Source organism: Symphalangus syndactylus, chromosome 15 (genome assembly GCF_028878055.3).
Source record: "Symphalangus syndactylus isolate Jambi chromosome 15, NHGRI_mSymSyn1-v2.1_pri, whole genome shotgun sequence".
Taxonomy (NCBI): Eukaryota; Metazoa; Chordata; class Mammalia; order Primates; family Hylobatidae; genus Symphalangus; species Symphalangus syndactylus.
The window spans coordinates 19371725-19399381 of NC_072437.2; the positions used below are offsets into that span (position 1 = coordinate 19371725).

General features: G+C 41.4%; 2 long non-coding RNA genes across 2 annotated transcripts in view; one reads left to right on the forward strand and one right to left on the reverse strand.

The window, feature by feature from the left end:
- The window catches only part of LOC134732633 (uncharacterized), a 233790-nt gene that overhangs the window by 113127 nt on the left and 93006 nt on the right, over nt 1-27657 (reverse strand). The gene's annotated exons all lie outside the window — the stretch shown is intronic.
- LOC129464137 (uncharacterized) lies at nt 4194-9022 on the forward strand. Its single transcript, XR_008651447.2, has 3 exons — nt 4194-4383; nt 7434-7564; nt 8933-9022. It is a non-coding gene; the product is annotated as an uncharacterized lncRNA (long non-coding RNA).

Here is a 27657-nt window from a genome sequence, read left to right on the forward strand (position 1 = left end):
GAAGGTATAGGGAAGGTAAGAGCAAATGCGTGGCTACTTGGCTGGTTTCCCTGAGAATTCTGGGTCTTTGTACCACTTGGTTCTTAGGAGAAACCCAATAAATAGATGAAAAGTCTTTGCTTCTTTAATTCCCCAGAGTGGAGCCGAGACAATGGCCTGCATGCACTGCAGCCTAAAATTATTCATCAGCCTAAGTGTAAAAGGTTCTAGAAAAGCAGGGGTCTTTAGTGTGGTGGGGGCGGAATGAGATTGTAGAGGATTTCAGTATGAACAGGAGTGAAGGCATTCAATAAAAAACATGTGAAAAAAGGAAATGAATGAGAGAAGAAAGAATCTAAAAGAAACATGGGTGAAAGGGTGGGCTTGGGGGATTGTTTTCCTTTTTTTTTTTTTTTTTTTTTTTTGCAACTGGAGAGATTTGATCATGTTTAAATACTGACGGCAAAGAATCAGTAAGAAAGAAGCTGTGGAAGCCCAAGGGGCAAGGCTGCTGGGTGAAGGGAACCCATGAGCAGGTGGGAGAGCACAGTGGAAGGTGTGTGCTTATGGAGGAGAAGGGAAGGGAAGTCCACACATTGCAATGACTGAAGTATGTGAGGATGGATGAAGACAAGTGTCGGGGAGACTGGACAGTGGAGCCAATTCCCATCTGATATCTTCCACTTTCCCAGGTGGGTCGGGGGGCACAGGGAAACTGAGGAAGCCTTGAAGTAAATATGGTGGCAAGTGGAAGAGAGATGACTGAGACTCACAGAAGAATGGCGGCCCTCAGCTGAGGTTGGGGAGCATGGACTGGTAGCAGCTGCAACCCAAACATCGCATGATTTCCTCCAGCCATGCTCAGCAGGCCAGGCAGGAAAAGGAGATGCAAGTTGACCAAGATTGGCTTTTAGGTGGATGGGTGGGGAAGGCATTAGAGGGCAAGAGCACTGAAGACATTGGCAAGGGAATTGTTGAAATGTCTTCACTCATTCAACACATGTTTACTGAGCACCTGATGCATGCCAAGCTTTAGCCTGAGCGTTGGAGACACAGTGGTGCGCAACACAGGCAAGGATTGTTCCAGTGCTGTGCAGTGGAGGCAAACAAGAAACAAGAAGATAAACAAGGAAATCAGAATTTCAGATGCTGGGTGGGGGCCATGACAGACATGGTGCGACAAGGAGGAGCCTGCTGTGTTTGGGGTCATCCAGGAAGACCTCTCTAAGGAGGCTGAAGGGATCACCCCTCAGGTATAGGCAGGGTGGGGAACAAGGGGAAGTCCCTCGAGGCTGGTAGGTAAGGAGGCTGACAGTCTTGCAGGGACCCAAGAGAGTGGGGAGACCGGAAAGGCAGGAAGCTGAGGCCAGAGCAGTGCATTCATTGCACAGTCTCAGCAGTTGGGCTGTTCCTGGACCTTTGGTTGAAAGGATGATACTGGGGCTTGGTATGTTTTCTCTGCTTTTCTCAGAATTGCAACTAAGGTCCAAAGCTGAGCCCAGAAGTCCTAAGAACTCAACATTTTAAGTTCAGAAAAACTTACAGTTATTGCACAGGCTTGCTGATACGTGTCCTTGCCAAGAGGACGATAACAGCACAGAGAGCCCAACAACTCTGACAGCTGCTGGCTATGAGGCAGAAGACGTCTGCCTTGTCACCTTCATTTAGTTCCACTCGTCCCTGCCCCATAGAGGGGAGAGAAGACTCAGGAGAAGGCACCACAACTCTCCTCCATCCTAAATGGGGACCAGCCTTATGGGCTGGCCTATGCCAGGTACCAAGGAGTCCTTTAGATGGTAGACAAAAGCTTAGAAGAGATAGGACTGGAATGAGCCCATCCTGAGACCCGAGAGTGACTGCACAGTTATGAGAGTCATGCCGGGAAGGGGCAGAGGAGGTCCACTCTTTAGTGGTAGCACTTTGGGAGAAGAACTGCTATTTTAGGTCTCTAGCCCAACACATCTGGCTGCCACAAGAACTTGTTTTATGGCTTTAAGACAAAGTGGCTACCTTGTTCCTTCATCATCCAACAAGGGTTTATTTGGCACGTAGGATGTACTCAGCTCCACAGCAGGCACTGAGGAGACAGTGGTGGGCACAGCGCACAGATCCTCACCTTCCAGGCACTTAATGGAGGAGAGAGATGCTAACACACCCAAAGACACAATAATTCTGCTTCTGATGTGTGCCCAGCATCAGGGTTGAGAGTGGTATTGGGGACAGGGAGAGGAAGGGACTCTTGTAGTTAAAGTGACCAGGGAGAGTTGGCATTTGAGTGGGGAACTTGCTGGAGCAAGGGGTGAGCTCTGTTGATGACTGAAAGAGGGGCTCTCTCTGGAAGAGGATGCTGTGGGAGAGGAATGAGCTTGGTAGAGTTGGGGGTGGCTGGAGTAGCCTGAGCAAGATGGATGTGGTAGGAGATGAGGGCAGACAGGGGTCTACCCTGGAGGCCTTTCCAGACATGGTAAGGCTTTGCAGTTGTCTTGGTGTGAAGAAAAGTTCCTGGAGGGTTTTGAGTGGGGGTGTGACACAATGTGACACTTTCTTTGAGATAGAATCTCGCTCTGTCACCCAGGCTGGAGTGCAGTTGCGCGATCTTGGCTCACTGCAAGCTCCGCCTCCCGGGTTCATGCCATTCTCCTGCCTCAGTCTCCCGAGGAGCTGGGACTACAGGTGCCTGCCACCACACCCGGCTAATTTTTTGTATTTTTAGTAGAGATGGGGTTTTACTGTGTTAATCAGGATGGTCTTGATCTCCTGACTTCGTGATCCGCCCACCTCGGCCTCCCAAAGTGCTGGGATTACAGGCGTGAGCCACCGTGCCTGGCCAATGTGACACATTTTTAAGACATTCTTCTGGATGCCATGGAAGATGGAAGATGCCATATAGGGCAAGAGCAGAAACAGGAGGCTGATTCCCAAGGCTGCAGCAGCCTAGGTTGAGGACTGTCAGGCCTGGAAGCAGGAAGGCAGAAGAAACGGTCAGATAAGGGATAGATTGGGATGGTGGGTCCTGCCATATCCTGGTCTGTTGAGGTAGAAAAGAAGGTAAGATCCCAGGGTGGAGGGTGAGTCACACACGCTTGAGACAAAGAGAACGGCAGCAGGTCCAGGGGCTCCTTGAAAGAAGGGAAGTGACCAGGAGACATGGTGAATGAGTGAAGATCTGCAAGGGACTCGGAGAGCAAGGAGGACCCCAACCCAAATGAGAGCATCCACTTGAGGGCAAAGGTTTCAGTGAGAGCCAAGAAATGGTGAAACTTTCTGTAACTAGGTGAAGAGCATGCATGAAATTGTTTGCAACTAATAGAGGTTCCACAGAGCACAGTGGAAAAGTTTAGAAGAAGAGCAATTACATCGGGTCCAGGGAGAAGGAAGTACATGGCCACGTGAAGAGGACAGTGACCAAAAGACTTTGTTCAGTTTGTGTGAAAGACATAGATGAGTCATGGGGGAAATAAATGACCTAGAAATGTCCACAGATCTGGACTCCAAAGTCTCTGATGGATTGGAGGACTCAGGCCTCTCTGGAAGAAGCCGGCTGCTCCTGGAAATCCTACACCAGGTGGGCTGGCAACAGGATTAGTTGGTTCTCAGGAGCTACCCTGAGTGCTGGAAATAATATTAGCTCCAGATGGATGGGAGGCCTTTCTGGATGGAATCCTTCACAGATTGTCTCAACTGTGACTCCAGGGGAATACATGGAAAAATGGCATCATGGATTCTAAAATAACTGCAAGTGAGATCATTGTATGTACTTTCTGTTTCCTTTACACAACCCTCACTCAACTTCTCAACCCACAGAGATATGATTTCTGCTCACTCCATTTCACCAAAACAGCCCTTGCCAAGTTCTCTAGTGGTCTCCATATTACTTGAGCCAACTGACCTTTTTCAGCCCTCATCTTCCCTGACAACTCAGCCCTGTTGGCCACACCCTTCTTTGTGAAACACTTTCTTCCTTTGGATTTCAATAGTGATGTCACCCTCTCCTAATTGTCTTCCTGCCCCCAGCTACTCATTGGCTCTACCTCTCAAATCCTCACTTACATAGCCTATAAGTGTTGGGGTGCCTTAATGCTTGATGGTAGGCCCTCTACCCTTCTCACTTAATAACCTTTCTCTGAGGCATCTCAATCAGATCTATGGCCTCGACTGCTTAATATAACAGAGGCATGTAAAAACTGCTGCAGGAGGGTTTAGCCGAGTGTGTGACTATGGCATGTGAAAAGTAGCTTGATTTGGGGTCATTGCTATTCAGTGGAAAATGTAACCTTGGGATGGATAATGCATCCCAAATTTGAACCCTGAAAGACTATTCAGTGGATTGGAAGACCAATAGGTTCCAATAAATTAAAACTAATTGCTGTTTATCCTTCATCAAAATTACCATTATTCTAAAAGGTAAGTGCTTGTCTATACATTACAAGCCCTGTGTCTATTGCCTATGCATTAACTATGTATTAGCATTTCCTACATTCTGTCCATTCCTTTTATCCAAAATATTCATGCCCACCTTTTACTCAGCAGTCCACCAGGCTTTCCCATCCTCAGTAGCGTTTATTGATTGCCTTCAGGATCTATAGTGATGTTTAAAGCACTATAATCCATCTCTATCCTCAAAGATCTTGATGGAGTATTACAATAACCCTATCACTTATTGTTGTCAGCTTTTCCATCAACATCAATTAGAAAAGGCATGAAGGGACCATATGTTGATCAATTACTTTATCAAGTGAACAAGTATGAAGCATCGCTTGCAAATGATCAACCATCATTATTGCATGCAACTAAAAGGAGTATGTTTTATTTATTTATTTATTTATTTATTTATTTTTTTTGAGGCAGAGTCTCACTCTGTTGCCCAGGATGGAGTATAGTGGCATGATCTCGGCTCACTTCAAACTTCACCTCCTGGGTTCAAGAGATTCTCCTGCCTCAGCTCCCAAGTAGCTGGGATTACAGGTGTATACCACAACGTCTGGCTAATCTTTTATTTGCAGAGACAGGGTTTCACCATGTTGGCCAGGTTGATCCTGACCTCAAGTGATCCACCTGCCCTGGCCTCCCAAATTGCTGGGATTACAGGTGTGAGGCACTGCAACCAGCCTGTTTTATTTTTTTTTTTTAATCCACAATATAGCCAAATCTCTTGTATACACAAAACAGTGATCTGCGGTCCATCTCATGGCAACCATGCTGTTCAGCCTATTGATCTTCTTTAATGAATTACCTGCTTTGCTGACATCTGCACTCTGCAATTCCAGAATTGATCACACATTTCCCTCATAGCCCATCTCCTCATTTCCATTAATTTTACATACTGTCTGCAGAGATAATCTGCTGTAAAGGAGGTAACACTCACCTTGGAATCAGAAGTCCTGGGTCCAAGGTCTAACTTGTAATTCATTGGGTCATGCACAAATCTAATTTTCTTCATCTCTATATCTGCCTGAATAACTCTACAGTCTCTCCACACCTCTCAAAATAGGCAGGTGGTAAGAGTTATTACTTATTAGAAGAAGCTTTAGAAATCCAAATATTTCACCATCGTCCTTGATCAATGGAAAGTTTAAGAGAGCCAGAGTCGTCTATTCTCAGTAGCACGGACTGCAGGGAGCTGCCTCAGTGAAGCCCCTGTTGATTTATTAAATTAATGTATTACAGTTTGTGTGCAGAATATTAGACATGCCTAGCTTCAGGTCTCAACCTGAAGACATGTTTCATCCAACTAGATCTTCAGAATTACCCTGTGAGATAAACCGGGCAGGTGCTATTGTTTTGATTTTGCAAATGAGGAGAGGCTCAAAGTTTAGCAAACTGAACAAGATCACACAGCTAGAAAATGGACAAACCAGGGCTCCACTTTTCAGGCTTTCTAACCCCTAGTTCTTCACCTTCCAACACCTCTAACTGGAAGGGAGAAAGCAGTGCTGAAGTCCCTTTTCAGTGCAAAGAATGACAATTTAATAACCCGAGAGACTTAATGCACCTTACAAAAATTCATTTCTCCCCTATTCACAAAGAGTCAGGGAGAAATTGATTTAGAACAATCAGGAGAAGACTCAGTAAACTTCATCTACACAATAAAAATTATATACTTGGCATTCTCACATAACTTCACATTGTGTAGTTATTGGCAATAAATAAAAATTTATCTCATAGATAACCAGATGGTTAGTATAATTATTTTACAACACAAAACACCTAGACAGGCTTCCTTTTTATTGGGTAGAGATAATTTAAAAATCAATTTAACAATACCACTTTAAATGTACACAGTTCCAAGCCTCGTTGTGGTGGGATGTATCCTGGAAATTTTGGGCATTTAATTTATAATAAGCCTCAATAAATTGCCCTCATGAGATGGCTCTCATGACTAGAGGTCGTACATATAGGCTGAAGCTTTGTTGTAAACAGACTACACAGTGCATTCTAGCCATTTCCAGCTTGAGATACAGGAAACTCCTCTTATCGTAATCAAATGCTAACAAGTCCCTTTGACTTAGAAAGTGACATACAGTGAAATGGACCCCAGTTTAAATGCTTCTCAAGTTTTCAGGGTGAGAAAGCGATTCCAAAGCAACCCATTAGAGGTATTTGTCTGCATGCGTAAGACATTAGGCAGCCTGATATGACTTGATGTTTGCAAAGGGAAAGATGGGTTTGAGGCAAAAGGATTTTGTATGTGCAAAGTGGTACAGGCCAAAAGAGCCACACATGTAACTTCTTTACTTACAGCTTGCCAGATCTTTGCTTGGCTGCAACTAGCTGATTTTTTTATGAATGTTAAGTTCATGGGCAAATGAATAGAGGATCCAAACCTACCTTTTTAATTACAAAATACTTTTTCCTCCCCACAATCAGACTTCTACTCATTTCAGCACTGAAAAAAAAATGTAATCATCATAATTCCTAGTAGCTTGCTTCTGTTTCCGCTTCAATAGATACCCTGTAGATGGGAAGTCACATAACAGCTCCATGTCCTATCAAGTTGCTTCCACCCGAAAACAGCTGCAATGCTTTTCTAATTAAACCCCAGCACCAAACTGTGAGCTTCTGCATCAATCATTAATATTGTATTATGGATCATTTTAAATTCTGACTGGGGTAGGTGGCTCCCCGCACGCTGGTCTCTGAAGGAGATTTTTCAAATAATCTTTAAGCGGCATTGAAAAAATAAAACAAGCTGCCTGCTGTTTGTGGAAAGCTCTACTATCCTGCTGCACCCTGATTAGCTGTTAACACTAATTGAGAGATGAATATTGCTTATTCCAAAAATGCTAAAGATGGGTTTTTTTAAATTATGAAAAGGAAAACGCAGTTCTCCTCACCTCAAAAATGTGTCTGTGGCTCCTTGCCCAAATTCTAAACAGTGCCAAAAGAATGGTGGTTTCTGGGTGTCTTGTCTACAGTTTGCAGAGTGATTATCCTGAATCACTTCTTTTCTCTAGGTGGCCCTCCAGAGTTAGTGAACTGTGACCTCCACGTGGGATTTGGACATGCGTGCCCTACATCTGGAATGCAGAAACACTCTTCACAGAATTCTGATAGCCCAGAAATATTTCTGTAAATCTCTGTCCTGGTAAGGCACATGTTGATGTATTTGGGCTTAAGCTCATAAACCAAGAGGAACAGTTTCCTACATCCCCCTTCGAATGACTAAAGCCAACGGGCTGAGCCAAATGGGACAATTTAGACAAAGAGAGACTGGCGAAAACCAAATGAATGTCTGCTTCCTTCTAGCATTCTAGGAAAAATACCAAGCGGCTGTGCCAAAGTGCACTGCTTGCCTTTGTTAGGAAAATACACTCAAAATCAGGGGAATCAGTCAGTACCAGGTTCGGGAAAGATGTATGCAAGAGAGACTCCCTGATGAGGAAAAATCGACTACAGAAACACAGCATGCACCCAGCTCAGCATAAACACAGCTTAAAAATCTAAGGAACTAGGACGAAGTGTAGAATCCCGAGGTTCTCATTCTTGTTCCCATAAGCCGGGATTGGCTGAGCCTTAGCCAGGATACCTCCCGGCATTCAGCCACATCAGCTAAAGAGATGAGGAACCTGAGAGGAAACAAATGTGAGGAAGAGAATGATTCAAGAGGACCAGAAATACAAGGAAAGGACAGAGGCCCTCGGATGGTTCACAGCAGAGAAGACAGGCTGAAAGATTCAGGAACCGGCTGAAAGCCACCATGCCAGAGCCTCCCGAAGGGTGGAATCAGAGACGTCTCCTGCTATTATTGTATCAGCAGCCTCACGTCTACCCTCAGACCTGAATTTTGTTATAGATTTACACACATATGATAGAGTCCTGCCCATGCTACTTTCCTGCTATCTCCGTGTTTCCTAGAACCAAGGTGCACCCCTCCCCACGGCCTCTCCCACTGCCATCACATTCTAAGCATACGTCCAGTCCTCAGGAGCTATAAGACCTTGAGTGTATTGGTGAAACTCTCCAAGTCTCATTTTCTTCATCTGTAAAATGAAAATAGTGGAATATATTTAGGTACAATTGACAATTTTAGTACTTTTCCTACATATCAAGTTAAATATGGGTTTTTTGTTTGGTTTTTGGTTTCTTTTTTTTTTTTTTTTGAGACAGATCTCACTCTCTCACCTAGGCTGGAGTGCAGTGACACGATTTCAGCTCACTTCAACCTCCACCTCCTGGGTTTAAGCAATTCTCCTGCCTCAGCCTCCCAAGTAGCTGAGATTACAGGCATGCACCACCACACCTGGCTAATTTTCGTATTTTAGTAGAGACGAGGTTTCACCATGTTGGCCAGGCTGGTCTTGAACTCCTGACCTCAAGTGACCCACCCGCCTCAGCCCCCCAAAGTGCTGGGATTACAGTCATGAGCCACCGCACCCGGCCAAATGTGTTTTGATATATTAGTATTATCCTTGTCCTAAAGCACAATGTGGAAAATGTTATTTCCATTACACAGATGAGAAAACGTAAGCCACAAAACTTTCCCAATGCTCCCAAAGTCATCCAGCAAGAAGTACCAGAATCAAAATCTCCTTATCCTTGCCAAAAAAAAAAAAGAAAGAAAGAAAACATAAATAAAAGTGGAACAATAAGCATAATAAAAACGAGTGAGGGAGACAGAGAGAATCTGGAGGTACTGCAAGAGGAAGAAACCTAAATCTAATTTATCTCACTTGGAATTAAGGACAAGTTGTAAAATTTAGCAGTAAAGACTGTAATATGTTTGAAATTTAATAGACTTGGGAGATGTAATAAGAACAGTCTTTTTTTGCAAGTGTTTATTTTCTAATAAACAGGAATCAGGAAATTTGCCTCTGGGCAGTTTTTCCCCATTGAAAATGTGAAGTTAGCAAACAATTCCTTTACAGCAAACATTGCTCCTTTATTCAATTGTTCATGAAAGAGAAACATCTATTGATTCCCATCTAGGTGCCAGGCATTGTGCACTCCATGTGCCAGGCATGCAGTTTAGAGCCAGAAAGTCTGGTATCTGAGCTTTAAAGGCCAAGAATCAAGTGTTTATCTCTGGCATGTTGTAATTAATTAAACCATTTTTATGCAATAATTGCAGCGTGTCAGAATACAATGCATTTGGTGACAAGCTGACTGGACTCAGAAGTTGCTGTGGGATTTCTGCAAGACCAGAGTGTTAGAGGAGACGATGCCCAAGTCAAACTTATTCACTCTTGGAATGCTGGGCACCAAACATGGTGCCTGGTCCACTGCAGGCAGTGGGTTCTTCCTATGTGCCATGCGTTTGACTGTCTTAGGGAAATTCTTTAAAACAGAGGTATCAAGCACCCCATCCTTCCCAGAAGATGCTCATCCTGTTGGGGGAGACAGGACCATGATGAGATTTGTTTGTATTTCTCCATGGGTGATTTGGGTGATTCTCCTTTTTTTTTTTTTTTTTTGAGATGGAGTCTCACCCTGTCGCCAGGCTGGAATGCAGTGGCATGAACTTGGCTCACTGAAATCTCTGCCTCCCGGGTTCAAGTGATTCTCCTCCCTCAGCCTCCCAAGTAGCTGGGACTACAGGCGCACGCCACCATGCCCAGCTAATTTTTGTATTTTTAGGAGAGATGGGGTTTCACCATGTTGGCCAGGATGGTCTCGATCTCTTGACCTCATGATCCGCCCACCTCAGCCTCCCAAAGTGCTGGGATTACGGGCATGAGCCACCACCGCTGGCCAGGTGATTCTTATACATAGCCAGTGACAAGAACCACTCAGTGTGAGCTTTATGCATATTTTTCAATGTATGGTGGTTCATACCTGTAACCCGAGAACTTTGGAGGGCCAAGGCAGGAAGATTGCTTGAGCCCAGGAGTTCTAGGCTGCAGTGAGCTATGATCTTGCCACTACACTCCAGCCTGGGCGACAGAGTGAGATCCTAGCTCTGAAAACAAACAAACAAAAAAGAGTGGACTAGTATTATTAAAGTAAGTGCATACTATACTTTTTAAAACCATGTGGCACCCTTATGGGTATAAATTCTAAAGCAAGAAAGGGATAGGAGGAAGCGTTGGATTAACGTTATGTGTAGGGGCAATACATACTATAATAGGATAAAAGTCTTACTAGAAGAGGGAAGGAACGTGGAATCTCTTAGGGTGAACATGAGGACCTTTTTTAACACCTAAAATAAAAGTTTAAAATAACATTTTTTGGCCGTTATTAAATAGTCAAAAAAAAAAAAACAGATGCTAGCAAGTTTGTGAAGAAAAAGTAATACTTATATGCTGTTGGAGGCAGGGGTGTAAATTAGTTCAACCATTGTGGAAGACAGTGTGGTAATTCCTCAAAGACCTAAAGACAGAAATATCATTCAACCCAGCAATCCCATTACCAGCTACATACTGAAAGAAATATAAATAATTCTATTAAAAAGACACATGCATGTGTATGTTCATTGCATCACTATTCACAATAGCAAAGACATGGAATCAACCTAAATGCCCATCAATGGTAGACTGGATAAAGAAAACATGGTACATACACACCATGGAATACTATGCAGCCACAAAAAAATGAGGTCATGTCATTTGCAGGGACATGGATAGAGCTAGAGGTAACTATTCTTCAAAAACTAATGCAGTAACAGAAAACCAAACACTGCATGTTCTCACTCATAAGTGGGATTTAAATGATGAGAACACATGGACACATAGAGGGGAACAACACACACTGGGGCCTATTAGAGGGTGGAGGGTGGGAAGAGGGAGAGGATCAGGAAAAATAACCAATGGGTGCTGGGCTTAATACCTGGGTGATGAAATGATCTGTACAATAAACCCCCATCACACAAGTTGACCTGTGTAACAAACCTGCTCATGTACCCCCGAACTTAAAAGTCAAACAAAACATTTCTTAGACCCCTATAATATAGGTAGCATTTATATTTATTTTCTTTGTATTAATAAAAACATACCTCTATGAATTTGATGATGCCTTTAATTAATTTGAATTATATTAATCTTAAGTGTCTACTTATGTTTTTAAAATACTAACCCGTACATGTGCAAGAGATTATTTAGTCAGCCTACAGATACTGCTTACTGGGCACATGGACTCAAGAAGAAACTCAGGACACGCATGGTCTGTATGTCAGGAACCACAGACATAGACCATCTAACTAGTAGTAAGACTAGAAGGAAATTTTTCAACATGAGGAAGAGGCAAAATTAGACTCTTTAGTGGTAAAGGGCATTTTAAATTTCTTTGTAGTGGCCAAATAAGTCACCAGGACCAAATGCAAAAATGTGTGGTGTTTTCTTATAAGTTACCATTTTATAGAATAAGTAATTTTAGCATGACTAAGGAAAAGAAATAAATTAGACAAGATTTGGAGAAATAAAAACAGGATGCAGAGAATAGCTGAGGTAGAACAACTTTGCAATATTTGTAAGATTTTCTCTGAATAGGATTAAATTTAACATGATAATATCTGAAGAGACAAGACCAGGGAAAGAAAATTCATTTGATTATCCCATTTTGGGAAATGGTTAGGGAAGTACGATCAAATGCATAGCTGAAAAAAGCAAAAAACACAAATCCCGTAAGTCAAAAGACCTTTTTTAAACCTATTGATATATGTACACCCAAAATCAAGATCAAAAAGAGGTTCTTAATTAGAAATCATTTGTTATTAACAGGCAAAGTAAAAGAGGCTGTTATAGAAAAAAGAAAAAGCATCTTTTATCATTGGATGGATAAGCTGCTGAAACCTGAAGGTCACATAAGACCAAAATGTAAAAACAGCAACAAATGTTGCTGGACTTCCTTCTCCAGGTTTTGCAACTCAGCCCTGAGTTATTCTCAGGAAATTAAATTCCTCTAAAATAAACATAGTGATAAGATTAGGATTCAACAACACCCAAGGCTCTCATATTACTATTACACCTTTCTTCTATGCACGCCTCACATTATTGGCCATTTAAAATGGATTATCTCTTTTAAGGGGGCATATCTAACATTCTGTAATATCTGCCTGTTTATATGGACTCCAAATCACCAAAAATCCCAAGCAATCAGAATTGTCCTCATTTGCTATTCAGCGACATTTCCCCAAGTCTTTTTCTCTGAATGTTGGTGAAGATGTTCCTCAAAAAAGAGAGGAGGGACTATGATTGGATAATTCGTATCTTGAAGATTCTCAGAAATCTTACATTGAAAACATCTGTTTAGCCTTGTTCATCCCATTATTTCTCACATTTATTTGACCTCAGAGCCCTTTTATCATATAACATTGGTTAAAATTCCACAGAAACAGCCTTCCAGGCACACAATTTGGACAGTCTAACTCTTTATGACCCTGAGACACTCCGAAATTGACTGCTCTGGTCCACCAATAGATGTCGAGCTTCAACATCGCCCAGGAACTGGTCTAGCTGCCGGGGATACTGTGGTGAACAAGATGAGCACAGTCCCAGGCCCCTGTGGAGTGCGCTTGCTAGCATATGACAGAGTAAATGCACCTGATGGCTTCAGGGGAGTCTGAGAATAGTGATTTGAATGGGAGCGGGATGTGCCTTTAGACAGGATGGGGACAGAAGGCTTCTTCCCAAGGTGATGTTTGAGACCAGATCCTGATTCTGTTCACTCTCGTTTTAATACTAAATAGACTTTTCCAATTGTTTGAAAATCATTGATTGAAAAGTAGTAATGCAAGATTTGTGTTTTAGTAATTTTCTGTTAATAAGAAAGTCAATTAAACAATGCTCATTCCCCATCCATCCCATTTAAATAGGCATGCATTGCATGTGTGTTAAAAACGTGTGTCTACTGGGATCTTACACTCAGTTCCAGAGCAAGTGCACAGGGAACATCTCTGAGTCGCAGCCCTAAGTGGTAAAACAGTGTTTCTGACACAGCCCAGAAGTCCCTCCACACCGAAGGCACTTAAACAATTCCCCCTTTTTACTCTTCTCTAAACAGGATACATACACGTAATTGGGCACCAGGAAACTCCTGTATGGCACATTGACAATGAATAGTTGTCTTAGTGGCTTATAATTAAGGAGAGTGATAATGCTGGGAATTTAACTTTGGTGGTACTTAACTCTGAAATACTTTTCACTGGCTCAATCCCTGCTGATTGCTTATTAAAATGACTCCTGAAACTCCCAGGAAAACAACATGGAAGGCTGAGTAAATGCTTTCGTATTGTGAAGATACTCTTCAATGAAATATTTCTTTCCCACAGCAACAGACCTACTCTATAATCCAGGAAAATGGTTTTAATAAATGCTTCTGATAATAATCTTTATAACGATCATTGTGTTATTGGCTATGGTGTTGAATAATAAAACCTCCTTCAAAAAGGCTCTAAAAGATAAGGTACTAATTCAAAAGAAGGTTGTGGTGGTCGTTTTTAATTCCAACATGCTTCTGAGAGATCCACTTAAACATTTGCAATAACAGTGGAAAATCTTTAAGCAGACCAATGAGAATTTTCTTCTTATTGTGTTTTGAGTAGTCAAATTGCACCCAGTATTGTAAAATCAAAGTGCTTTGTTGCTAGGCAATTTCATGAATCATCCCAAATCAGGTTTTAACCAGATTGATAAAAGTGTTACCCCCTTGTTTTTTTACTAGAACACAGTTTTTGGTTGAGCAACCAAATATGTGAACTGATCACATGGGAATAGAATTTTTACAGCAATAAAAAAATCTTGCCCCAATGATAATATTTAATGATATGCATAATTATTGTTATAACACATGGGAATCAGATATAAGTGATATAAAGCCTGAGCGATGATTGCATTTAGCATTATGTTGACATTGCAGATAAAAGCAGCTTTGAGATCAGCATGGAGGAGAAGGAATAGGAAGAAGCTGCTCTGAACTCCCTCCAGAAACACCTACATTCACATCCAAGGCACCAGCTGTTGAGTTTCCCTGACTTGAGAAATGGCATCACTCTTGGCAAACATCTCCCAAGGAGACTAGTAGAATATTAATGTATTAGTAGAATATTAATATTAATATATTAGTAGAATATTACTAATAGATTAATAGATTAATATTAACATATTAGTAGAATATTACTAAGGAATAGATTAGTAGAATATTAATATATTAGTAGAAATAATATATTAGTAGCATATTCATATATTAGTAGAATTAACCAGTTGAATGGTTTGTAAATTCTAATATATTTGCTAAAGTTTAATCATTTAATTGATAGTTATATCTGATAATAAGAAATTCATCTCTTCATTTTATTTAATAACAGAATAAACAGATCATTAAGCATATAAGTTTAGAATAGAGGTGAATCTAACTGAAATATTATTGGTATATGAGTATTTATGGAGTCTTCATATTCTTCACTACCTACCTGCAAAGTTAAAGTGTTTATTTGAGGATATAGACATGGAGATCCACACAAACACGTGAAGAGCTATATATTGAAGACAACAGCCTTCAATCTTTAAACCAAGTACAAAGCTCTTATACATTTGTAGTATAATATAGCTCCTACTATTTCAATGTTTATGTCGTATCTCTTCCGTAAGCGACTGGTGGGTCTGAAATCCACTTTCATTGAGATACTTGGTTGACGTCCATACAAATGAGGACAGTGCGGACCATTCTGCCCTTCCCCTGAAAACACAAAGTGGAGCTTTAAAACAGGCTCTCACACTGGATTTTAGGTGGATTTGGGTTTTAACTCCGGTTGTCTATGAGCAATAAAAAAAAAAAAACCCACAGCAGAACGATTTCCAAGGATATTAGAGGATTTAAAGAATAAGGATCGCATTTAAGGGAAGAGGAGTAAAGAGGAGTAAAATGAACTTTTCCTGCTTTTTCCTGTGAGAAGTATCATTGTAATTACACACGTATCTAAATTAAAATTGCATATTCATGTTTTGCATTTTCAATTGGCCTTGTATAATTAAAACTGCATCACACTTGATGGATTTATAATTATGGCTAAATGGTTATGTTAATGTTCATCTCTTGCATGCTGAAAAACAACAAAAAACAAGAAGAACATTTCTTTAACTTGTTTCTTACCAGAAATTCAATCTCCAGATACAAAATTCAATTACCATGTGTCCTGAAAATAAAATATCTTTCAGATCAATAGGCACAGCTTCGAGTGTGAGATTCAAAAATCCTGATGCTTGCAAAGCACAAACCCAAACTGCTTTAAAGAATAATCTACAGAGGAAAAAAATAGAATGAATTGTAGAAGGTCTGATTAAGGTCTTATAGAAGATACCTTACGAACTTCAATGAATTAGCAGGAGACAATCATATCTCCTCAGGCTATAATCATTGTACTTTAAATCCTCAACTATTTCCATTAAAAAAAAGAAGAAGAAAAAAAAAAAAAAAAAAACTGTGTGCTGCAAGATCAGAGCTTTCAATTCTGAATGTAAAAATGGTGACTAAATCAAACACCCATTATTCATTCTTTACTGAGAAACTCTTTCCTAACTTTCCCCAATGAGGGAATCACAAAACAAAAGCACAGTAGATTATAAAAGTTTATGTTGGAAATAGAAACACATTGACTCTGGGTCTCTGTCTTGGCTCTTGGGAACATTTCAGGTTCAAGGTCTCCTGGACAAACATTTAGTGCTTAGATATTGCTGTGAGTTGAACTGTGTTCCCCTACAGTGTCCCTAGCCCATGGGAATCTCAGAATGTGACTTATTTGGAAATAGGGTCACTGTAAGAGACAGGAAAAACCAAACTGTTTCTACTATTCTCACACTCAACGCAACACAGAACCTTCTGTGACCAAAATGTATGGGGGATTTCCCCTGCACTCCAAGCAATTCTCCAAGCAGACACCAACTGGGTGTCCTACAATTCAATTAAATTCTGATGTTATCTACCTAGAGATGATATCAGGATCTAAGGTGAAGGGCTGAGTCTCACACAACTGCCCCCGACTTCAGATGCCAGTCGCAAGCCCCAGTTGTGACCTGTGCTTCTGACCAACTGGCTATAAACTAGAGTTCCCAAGACCCGCTCTTTGGGTTTGATTTATTTGCTAGGACAACTCATAGAACTCGGGGAAATGCTTTACTTACATTTACTCATTTATTATTGAGAATATCGCCAATGATACAAATGAACAGCCAGATGGAAGAGATGCATAGGCAAGGAATGAGGGAAGGGTGTGGAGCTTCCAGCACCTACCAGCACCTCCTCAAATTCAACAACCTGAAAGCACTCCAAATGCCGTCTTTGTAGGTTGTTACACAGGCGTGATTGATTAAGTATTGGCCACTGCTGATCAACTCAACCTTCAACCCCTCACCACTCCCCAGAGATCAGGTGGGACTGAGAGTTCCAACCCTCTAATTACATAATTGGTTCCTCTGGCAACCAGCCCCCTCAAACCTGAGGCTATCCAGGAGCCCCCAGCCATCAGTCATATGCCTAGCATACACAGACACATATCACACTTTGGAGATCCCAAAGATTTTAGGTGCTGTGTTTCAGGAAATGGGAACAAGACCAAATATGTACACAGTCCCAACTCATGATGGGTTGACATACAATTTTTTGACATTTTGACAGTGTGAAATGACACGATGCAGTAGAAACTGCACTCTGAGTACCCATGCAATCATTCTGTTTTTCACTTTCCATGTAATAGTCAATAAATTACATGAGATATGAGAAAGAAAAGACACAGTGTAGCGGAAGAATGCAAGCCCCCCTTAAATGATCAGGCCCAGAGAAGCGTTGGAATGGAACGGCAGTCACGTCCCACCCCATTCTGACTTGATCTCTTCCAGGTGCCTGCCACGTTGACTCTAGACTGACTGATGCCAAGTAACTATAAATTACCCTGATAATGCTCACACTGGACAGCTCATAACCTACAGTTCAACCATGTATAGCCAATCACTAATCAATGTTATTTCTGTAAATCAATACAAATTGTATCAGCCCACTCCTTGTCCACCTTTGCCCTTAAAAACCTCCTTGTAGCAAAGGCCGAAAGGTGCACTTCTCAAGGCAACTTAGAAGTATTTCCCGAGCAGTTGTTCTCACCTTGGCTCAAGTAAATGCTTTAAAATTGTATTTTGTGCCTCAATTTCTTCCTTCAGGTCAACATAAATTCAATACCTTATTTTAAAATAGGCTTTGTGTTAGATGATTCTGCCCAACCATAGGCTAATGTAAGCGTTCTGAGCACGTTTAAGATAGGCTTGGCTAAGCTGTGGTGTTCAATAGATGCGGTGTATTGAATGCATTTTTAATTTATAATATTTTCAGCTTACAATGGGTTTGTCAATTGACGTAATCTCATAGTAAGTCAGGGACCTTCTGTGTATTTCTTGTTATAAATCACAGTATCACAGTCATTAAAAATGTAATTAGTTAGATTAAATGGAAGCCATACTGTAGTACGTGGATACTGAATCCAATGTAACCAGTCTCCTGATAAGAAGAGAGAAATTTAGACACAGAGACAAAGAGGGACAATACTACATGAGGATGGATGCAGATACTGGAATGATGAGCCTACAGGACAAGGAGCGCTAAGGATCACTGGTGTGAAATAAGAATGAAGTCCTATGCCTGGGCAACATAGCAAGACTACCTCTCTACAAAAAAAAAAATAAATAAAAATAAAAAATAAAAAAGTTGTAAGTAGCCAGGTGTGGTGGTGCATGCCTGTAGTTCCAGCTACTGAGGAGGTTGAGGTGGGAGGATCACTTGAGCCTAGGAGTTCAAGGCTGCAGTGAGCCATGATCAGCCACTGCACTCCAGCCTGTGTGACAGAAACAGATCCTGTCTCAAAAGAAAAAAAAAAATGTTCTAATCCCCTACAAGCAACTTAACAGACCTCTCTTGGCCAAGGGGACCCCAGAGAAAACTTGAAAACTGAGTTCCTGGCCACAGTGAGATGGGAGGTCAGATGCGCCTCTTTATACCCTCTCTCCCACAAATTGCCTTTCTTTCCCTTTCAAACGACTTGCTCCACCACTGATTTTAACCAATCACTAGATGCCATACCCAGACTCTCTGCTTTCCTGTGGTTTCAACACAGCAGGTGACAAGGACCACATCACATTCCTCCAAAGACCACGGACTGGTTCTAGCCAGTCTACAGAAGCTGCACATGGATGCCCTATGTCCTCCATTTCATCTTCTGACATATAAAGCCTGTTTTTAATGCATTTAAATGTCGTCTCCACCCCTAAGTGAACATGGGATGTATGCAACATACATTTTTGCTTATTAAGCATGCATGCCTCCTCTTTGTGAATATTCATAGTTCCTCCTATAACCTGTTGAATATGTCTACTTAGCTAAACCATTCAGCATCAGTTCCTGTCTCATCCTTCCTCCTTCAAAGTGCCTGCTTTCAGTCTCTGCCAGGGGCTATGCCTCTCAGCCTGCAGCACGGCCAGCCTGCAGGTTGCAACCTTTATTAAAAGACAAAGCTCTCGTCTCCAAATTTATAGATCTCATGATTTTAAGTCAACATCAGTAAAATCAGAAGCTAGAATAAGAGGCAAGGGGCCAGGCACAGTGTCTCATGCCTGTAATCCCAGTACTTTGGGAGGCCGAGGTGGGCGGATCATAGGTGAAGAGATTGAGACCATCCTGGCCAACATGGTGAAACCCCATCTCTACTAAAAATACAAAAAATGAGCTAAATGTGGTGGCATATGCCTGTAGTCCCATCTACTCGGGAGGCTAAGGTAGGAGAATCACTTGAACCCGGGAGGCGTAGGCTGCAGTGGGCCAAGATCACACTACTGCACTCCAGCCTGGTGACAGATCGAGACTCCATCTCAAAAAGAAAAAAAAAAAAAAAAGAAGTAAGGAAGGACCCCTTCCTAGAGCTTTTAGAGTGAGTGTGGCAGCCCTGCCAGTACCTTAATTTCAGATGCCTAGCCTTCAAAACTGTAAGAGAACAAATTTCTATTGTTTTGATGTACCCCGTTTGCTGTACTCTGTTATGACAGCTCTCAGAAACTAATACAGATGTCTGCGGAACTTGGAAGATTATCTTCCCAGAATTTCAACTGTATCTACATACTACAAGCTCTGTGAACCAATGTCTTGATGTTTTATGAAACTGAAGCTTCTTGCTTAGAATTCAAGCTTAGAATTCTTTTTTCTCCTTTGTTCTCAAAGAAACAGGTGAGAGAAAAATGTCCTTCTTGCAGAATTTATTCTCCAGTGCTAAGATCACTAACCGTACCTGCCTTCAAGGTCTCTAGGTCTGAGCCACGGGAGCCAGGATGTGGTATTGGAGGCAGCAGTGAAACCTGTGTTCGCTGCCCCATCTCCCTTACAACAAGGACCAGCAGGTGCGCCAGCAGGTGCGGCCCCTCAACAGTAACGTAGGTACATGACGCTGTACAGACACACATACCTAGGTGTCTGGCTGCCTTTTCAGGCTCCCACATCAAGTCTGAGGGAAATTGTCTTGTGAGTTGGCAAAGAGAACAAAGAAAATAAAATCTTTAACATGAGTATCCATTCACAGACATTAATGCAGACTAGACTGTGATCTGGAACATGAATCCAAAAGAACCACACAAGTTGTTTTTGATTACTACGTGCAGATCAACGCGCTGATTACTCAACCGGTCATCAGCACCTCTTGCCTTCCAATATTTTGTTAATAAATGTTGTACAGCAGGTACAAGGAGAGGCTGAATGCACAAGCCTATATTCTAACACAACCAGGATGCACATCAACAGAGACTTTGGGCAGAACATGGTATGAATCACAGTTTAGGTTCTCTAGCACTTTTCATTCTACAATGCACTTTAACAAACATTTCTGGGTCTAGTTCTCATGGGGCCCTGTTAATTTTAGAGAGGCAGATAGTCAGAAAAGTTAAGTGACTTCCCCTGGTCACAAAGAAAGTACAACTCAAGCCATTTCTTCTGACTTCATATCTCCTGTTACAAAGTCCCTGGAGAGAAATTCTCATTGGCTCAGTGGATCAAGTGTCCACCCCTGGTCCACTGCCAGGAGCATGGTCTAGCCTGATGCATACACACTGCCAGCTCACTTGCTGCTATGATCTGGAGATCTGCCCCCCAAAATTTATATGTTGAAACATAATCCCCAATGCAATATTAGGAGGCGGGGCTTTTAGGAGGTGATTACACCATAAGGACAGAGACCTCATGAGTGATATCAGTGTCCTTATAAAAGAGGCCTGAGAGAGCTTGTTCACCCCTTCTACCATGTGAGGAACCAACAAGAAGGTGCCATCTAGGAAGCAGACAGCTCTCACCAGGCACTGAATCAGCATGTGCCTTAATCTTGGACTTCTCAGCCTTCAGATCGGTGAGCAATAAATTTCTATCGTTTATAAATTACTCAGTCTAAGGTATTTTGTTATAGATGCACAAACAGACTGAGATACCTCTCCTCCTCATAATTGTTATATAGCACTGTTACTGTAACACCACTTCTGGTCACATCCTTTGTGGGAAATTTTTTTTCAACATCAAGATCATCAACAAACAGTATTTTTTCCTGCCCCCCATGACTATGTTTCCTACTGAACTGTTTTCTCCTCAAAGTAATGTTCTAGGCATCACTGTTCTTCATTTGTTCAGCAGCCTTAATCAAAGGCTGCAGACTGGGTGGCTCATGAACAACAGAATTTATTTCTCACAGTTCTGGAGGCCGTGAAGTCCAAGATGAAGGCACCAGCAGATTCCCTGTCTGGGGAAGGCCCTCTTCCTTGTTTATACTCAGCTGTCTTCGCCCCAGATCGTCACATGGCAGAAGGGATGAGGGGTTTCTCTGTGGTCTTCTTTATAAGGGCACTAATCCTGTTCATAAGGAATCCACTTACATAACATAATCACCTCCCAAAAGCCCCACCTCCTAATACTATCACTTTGAAGGTTAGGATTTTGACATAAAATTTGGGGTGCACATAAACATTCAGTCCATTGCATCTGTATTAGTCAGGGTTCTCCAGAGAAACAGAACCAATAACCAATAGAATGGAGATATATATGGGGGACCAGCACAAATATGAAGCATACACACACACACACATGCACGGAGGGAGAGAGAGAGAAATTATTATAAGATATTGACTCATGCAATTATGAAGGCTAAAAAGTTCCACGATTTGCCATATACAAGCTGGAGAGCCAGGAAAGCTGGTGGTATAGTTTGAAGTCCTGAGAGCCAGACAGCTGACAGTGTAGATTCTAGCCTGAGTCAGGCAGCCTGAAAACCAGGAACACCAGGGCCAGGAGACTGATGTTCCAGCTCAAGCAGTCAGGCCAAGAATGATTTCAGCATTCTTCACCTTTTTGTTCTATTCAGGCCCTCAACAGATGGGGTGATACCCACCCATACCCCGTGACCCTATCAAATTGACACATAAAATTAACCATCACGGTCACTTTCACAGAACTGTTTCTAGAAGAGGGAAATTGGAGTTTTAGCAGCCCCCAGCCCTACAGTAATGCTAGATGTCACAAAAAGGCACCAGAAAAAAAACAAAACTCCACATGCTTATCCATCCTAAAACCACGACCATCCTATAAACCAAAAGCCTTCAAACTTCATTGCTCACATACCTCTTTAATTATTTTGAAAAATTATGTACCCCTGTGAACACTTTCAAATTGACATCTAAACATTTTCTTTATAAGCTTAAATAGTTGTAAAGAATGTGATATTTAGCATATTGTAAATGTTGAAATTCAAAAATGAAAGTTACAACATCCTTCTAAATACATGCAATGGAATCTAAATTGCATAATGGTTTGAAAGCCATCTGTTGGAAAACAGTTGCCTTTTCTTGTTGCTTCTGCCTCTGATGATGACAGTATCCTGCAGAAGCCAGAGTCCTTCATCCCAGAGGTGAACACACACATCTGGCCCTGGAGTCAGAGAAGCTAAAAGACGATCTAGAGGGAGATGGGATACAATACCTACAGGCCCAGTTACTACCCCACATCAACAAGGTGAATCAGTAGATCAGGAACAGTGAGGGTCATCTACAAATGGCTGCGACTTCCCTTCAGCCCTGCACATCTTCCACATCAACCAGAAATACACAATAAAGGGAATTCTGGAACAGTTTAGCCTAGGCAAACAGACACGAAGCCATGGCACCATGGACCTTGCCAGGCATGGGGGACATCAGCCCAAACATGAAGCTCATGCTTTCTTCTGTATCCTGAATAATGAAGTCTTATGTCTCTGACCCAGGAGTCACACGTCTTCTACCAGCATCCATGAACCTGTTACAGGCTAATCTACTAGATTGCAATGAGGGTAAAATCTCAGTTGTTACGTCATTCATTTGCAAAAAGCTGCAGTGAGATATGATTACATGACTTCACTTCAGCTTGGACAAGAGAGAGAGACCTGGTCTTTGAAAAAAAAAAAAAATTGTGGAAAGCCAAGTGTACAATGGTGTTTTCAGTGATATTTGTTAATGTTGATGAGTGTCAGTTTACAAAGATTGAGACTCTGAAACGCTAGAGGAAGTTGAAACTCTGAGCCCTCTAGCAAAGTGTCAGAAAGAATTTCATTAAAGGACACCCCCCGAACAAAAGAAATGTCCAGCCCAGAATGCCCCCTTCTTTCATGAGACCTATCTGCAAGACAAAAGGTGAGGGGCAGAAGTATCGGTCCTGCTTTGAAGGTACTCAGGGGAATTGCAAAGAAAATGCAAAGGAGACCATAACTCTGCACCTGTGATGCCAGTTGCATCATGTCAGCTGCAGAGGACAATAAATTGCAGAGGACAGTAAAGCTGCAGAGGACAATAAATTCGAATGACATAACAACTAAATCCCAAGTGGTAAATGGTTTTTAACAATCAAAAAAAATTTAACATCATACTATACATCTGGCATTCATGCTAGTGATTTGAAGGTGCATGACCCTTCTGAATTGTTTGTATAAAGTAGCAATTACAGAATAGAATGCAGTGTAAGACATGCAATGATTGGAGGGATAAGTGTTCCTGTATCTCCCGGACCACAAAATCGTCTCAAAACCATTTGTTTCCAAAAACCTTATCTTATTGCATGATAAGGGAAGTGGAAGAAATAACAATATATTGAGAGGCTGGGAGTGATGTGGATTTGTGCTATATCTTCAAGTTCAGGAGTGAAGCCAAGAAAAAAAAATGCCCTAATGTTTTCTTCCCTGCCCACATTCCCTCAACCCCTACTAAGCCCTCAAATTCTGTGCTTGATCATCCCACTCTTATAACCCCTGGATTTTGTACCAACTTGTGGCCCTGGACGCATTGATTTCCGTCAGAGATGACCAAAGGAGTGCTCATTCATTCATTCATTCAGTATGTAGGGAATGCCTTTTAAATGCTGAATTTGGTCAGCTCTCCTAGAAGCAAAGTCTCAGAAGAGGACTCACTGGAGTGATTTACTGGGTGACAGGTCACAGGAGGAGCAGGAGAATCATGGGATAGGACTGAAGAATAAAGAATGCAAGGATGCAGCCATCTGAAGCTGGTAAAGAGTGGCTCTTGTTTGGCCAAGGGTATCTGTGAGCTGTGGACACCAAGGCTCCCAGAAGATGGGGCAGGTAAACCGGCTCAGTGACTGGATCTGGGTGGGGCCCTGACTGCCCCCACTGCACACCCATGACCTAGGCTCAGATGCACTCAAAGAAATGATGGATACATGCAAATAAATAATCCCCCTTAGATTTTTTTGGAAAACAATGCTCTTTCTGCCCTGCTCTTCGAGAGCAGGGAGCATATCTTTTATTTTATTCAATAAACATCTGTCCGCCTACTGTTAGCCGGGGACTCTACTCAGAGCTAGGAAAGGATCATAAGAGAAAGCAGCTATAAAAATGAATGACTCCTAGGAGAGAGAATGCCTGCTGAGAAGGGTAGAGAGAAGGGGAAAATCAGGAGAGAGTTTTAAAGGATATAAAGTTACAGCTATATAGGGAGAATAAGTTCTACTGTTCTATAGCATGGATGTAGGATGACTGTAGTTAAAATAATATGTTAATTATAGTTTCAAATAGCTAGAAGGGGGATATTGAATGTTTCCAACACAAAGAAATGATAAATGTTTAGATAATGGGTAGCTAATTACCTTGATCTAATCATTACACATTATATGTATCACAACATCACTATGTACCCATACATATGTACAATTATTATGTGTTAGTTTAATTTTTTTAAGGAATAAAGACAGCATTGCTATCCCAAGTCCCCCTTACCATCCCCCACCCAGTACCTGGCATAGTGTTCCGTGCCTAACTAACGTGTGAACTAACCTTGTTCACTTGCTTGCTGATTTTTTTTTATCCATTTGCACCATGGTAAACACATTGTGATGAAACATATGTAACATAAAAATCTATTATTTTAACCATTTTAGGGTACAGTTCTTGCTTATTCCTTCTAAAAGCAGCGTACTATCAAGGGTTGGACATGTAACATAGTAAGGGAGTCAGATGACCCCACCTTTGGCCTTTACGGGGAGAAAAAAATCCCTTAAGCTCTGAGTCCTTACTACAAAACAAGCTTTCTGCAATGCTACTAGCTATGATATTTGACACAACCATCTCAGGCATTCAGCATTTCCATGTTCATAGGGGGGAAAAAATTAAATTGCCCCTCCCTGGGCTAAACAACCTTGGCACTGCATTTTGATCCTAAATCTATGCACATGCTATCATCAACAACAGACAGGGGTTCTGTTTGCTGAAAGAATATAAATAATTAAAATCCTGCAGGGAGCAGATTTTTATTTACAGGGCTCCATTGTCATTCTTTTACCTGGTGGGGGTATGGTCAAATTACACGAGTTTATTAAAAAACAAAAATTGATGGTTCCGGCTCCGTTCCTCTACCCCATGGAATGAGATCAAATAGAGGCTGCACAGAAGCAAACACTGTCAGTATTTAAAGAGCTATCATTGGAATGGGGAGGGGAGCTAACTAACATTCGGGGGAATGAGCTCTCAGATGCGTGAGCTCCCTATTGTGCCCAGGGCTTCCTGGACATCACCACATCTTGGAGTTCAGATGTTCATGCTATGAAACATTTCCAAGCCCGCCCTTCGCCCTTGTTGGATGTTCTGTTTCATCATTCCCTTTTTATTTATGATTCCCCATATTTCTTAAGATAAAAGCTTACACTGCAGAAACAGTCTAAAGCATACCCCCTACATACAAACTGATCTCCACATTTCCAGTGAAATTGCTGCCTTTGTATACTTATGGACTGACGTGATAACTGAAAATAACTTCCATTAGCACCATAAAAACTCCAGCTGATACCAAATGAATTTCATTTGATACCAGCAGAGAAAAATATTGGCTACTGAGATATTCTTTGTTCATGGTTATTTACAGTTAGCTAGAATCCATGTACAATTCAGCCAGCCAGAAGGCTCCAGATGATTCCCTTTCCTGGAGGACCTTGCATGGAAGGTCTTCCATAAAAACTGCCTCACCTTCATTTGGCGAAATACGAGGACCGCTCTTCTCACAACTGGTCCACCACAATACAAGGAAATGTCTGATGATTAAATTCCTTGGAGTAAGAAAGATGTCAACAGATGTTTGAGAGATGTGCAGTACCTCCCTCTCCACCTCCAACCCATCACCAGGCTATCCTATAAATGTTGGAAATGGTCGACTAAATTATCAGAAAATTTCCCTAAACCATGGTCCTGGTGATTTCTTTAATGTAAATATTTCAAAGGTGGATGTACCACCGCTAAGAATTATGTGTCAATATTTTGTTACGTTTCCTTTGGAACTTTGACTTTTTAAGAAATATCACACACAGTTGAGGCTTCCCACTTCACTCTTTCCCCCTCCAGTAAAACCACTCTCTTGCAACTGTATACACCCTGGCCATTCATGAGTTATGCTTTCAATACATATGCATGTATCATAAACAATCTTAGTTATCTTGAAATATATATCCCTTTCTACAAATTTCTTTCTCCACTCCACATTATGGATTTTTAACATTTTCATTGTAAATATACACAAGATGTCTATTTTAACTATTTTTATGCATCGAATTTAGTAACATCAAGTATATCCACAATGATCTGTAGCCATCACATCCATTTCTAGAACTTTTTCATCATTCTAAATAGAAACTCTGTACCCATCAAACAATACTTCCCTATTTCTTCCCTCTCCCTAGCCCCTGGCAATCACCATTCCGCTTTCTGTCTCTATGAATTTGACTATTCTAGGTACCTCACATAAATGTAATAATCACACAGTTTCTGTCCTTTTGTGTCTAGCTTATTTCACTTAGCATATCAACATTGTTTTTAATATCAACCCATATTGGTACATACTGATATAGGCCATTCATCTTAAATATTGTATAATATTCAGGAGATTCTAGATAATAATTTATCCTTAACTCTATTGGTGGACATCTAAGTTCCAATTTTTTGCTATAACAAAATCCATTTTGTGGTGAGCATCAGAGGCACTCAGCTGAAGTAGAAATGCTGGGTGTGTACATCCTCTGCTTTACCAGGAAGCTGCCCAATTGCTCTCTTAAGTCACGATGGTAATCAACATTCCTGCCAGCAGCAGACCTGAGTTCCTGCTTCCCCATGTCCTTATTTGTACTGACAAATTTTCCTTTTTAATGTTTGATCATTTGATGGGTGTGAAATGGTATCTCAATTTTTTTTTTTTTTTCTTGAGACAGAGTCTCGCTGTCGCCCAGGCTGGAGTGCAGTGGCGCGATCTCAGCTGACTGCAGGCTCCGCCCCCCGGGGTTCATGCCATTCTCCCGCCTCAGCCTCCCGAGTAGCTGGGACTACAGGCTACTTGACATTTTTTCAATGAGCAGAGTGAGGCTGAGCATCTTTTCATGTTCATTAACCATCAAAGTTTCTGTTCATGTGAAATGCTTGCTTATAACTTTTACTCTCTTTTATATTATTTTTTGCTTTTTTATTGATTTCTAAAGGGGAGAGATACATAGATACATACATGCATAGATACCTAGATATTCTGCATAATAATCTTTTGACCAGCATAGTTCATTAATTTCTGATTTTATCCTTATTGTATTTTCCCTTCTGCTTGGGTTTACTCTGTTTCATTTTAGTTTGATTTTTTTGTCCATTTTCTTGATTTGGATACTTATTTTATTTTTTGTTTTGTTTTCTAACTCATGCATGTAAGGCTACACATTTCTCTCTAAATAAATGGTTCA